Source organism: Acyrthosiphon pisum, chromosome A2, assembly GCF_005508785.2.
Source record: "Acyrthosiphon pisum isolate AL4f chromosome A2, pea_aphid_22Mar2018_4r6ur, whole genome shotgun sequence".
NCBI classification, from domain to species: Eukaryota; Metazoa; Arthropoda; class Insecta; order Hemiptera; family Aphididae; genus Acyrthosiphon; species Acyrthosiphon pisum.
Window position 1 is genome coordinate 28,085,549 of NC_042495.1, and position 1,301 is coordinate 28,086,849.

Consider the following 1,301-nt stretch of genomic DNA (forward strand, 5'->3'; position numbering starts at 1 on the left):
GTTGCGCTGGTGGACGATGTGAGCTGCTAGTAAAGTTGACGGCTTCCAAAAGAGATACACGATTTTTGACATAACACACAACATCAGCTGACGTAGGGAATTCGTTCTGATTGACAGCCTCGAACCCTTTACGCGTCGACAGTGGCAGACACCGTGCGGAAAGCGAGAACAACAAGAACTCCCCCAGGTTGGGAATGTTTAAAGATTCGAGTGTCGATACTTGATCAGAGAATACTGCTAAGAATTCCTTTAATCCATCTAACGATTCCTGGGATTGAGCTGGTATAGATATTAGTTTATCCACGATTAAGGCGGCCAGCTGCCTAGGCTTGTCAAATCGTTCTACGAGTGTGGTCCACGCCAGTTCATAGGTAGCCTCAGATACAGCTATATTGCGAACACTAAGAAGAGCCTCATCCTTGAGACAACCTAGCAGGTAGTAGAATCGATCAATGTTAGATAAGTCATCACGTTCGATCACGCGTGCGGTGAAACGATCCCGAAATACAGGCCAAGATGAAAGTTCACCGTTAAATGTGGGCAGTGGTATTTCTGGCAAACGTGGTTTGCTTGAACAATTGTTACCATCGGACCGATTAAAACAGGTAGAACCAGCCAGATTAACGTTATCATCACCGTTCTGTGTTGGTTTAAGTTCCTCCGCCACAGAAATTGCTTGTACGTATAGGGAGCGGATTTCAGCTTCCTTAGTTGTCGAAAATTCTACAGATAACCCTAGGTCCAACAGAGCGTGTAGAACTGCTTGATTATCTACCACAAATCTCTCCCACAACGAATCTAAATCCTCCACAGCAACTAAAAATTCACGACGTAATTCCGGCTTAGAAGTAACTTGTTTGGATAACTCGTGTATGGCCTGAATACGCTTAATAGTACTGTCACGAGATATGATAGCAACAGTTTTTGTTCTTTGCAACAGTCTAAGTTGCCGCGCACTGTCGTCTTCCCCTGTACCCGGCATTGTACGTTAGGTAGTTAATAATTTAAGTTACCTACGTTGACAACCAAGACCCACAAAATGCTAGGCCAACACAAAATGTAATATTTAAACAAACAAGATAACTATTTAAATATTTATATACGACAGGTCGTTAGCAGATATAATACAGTTTATAATACTCAATAAATAAATAACTAGAACAGCTATACTCAACTACCAATGGCCCTATCCAGTCACTTATAGTACCTGACAACGCTTAGAGACAAAGATCAGCTGAAACCACGCTCTCTGCTACCAAATGTTGACGCACTTCGTGTTCTTACCGAAGCAGTTGACACGA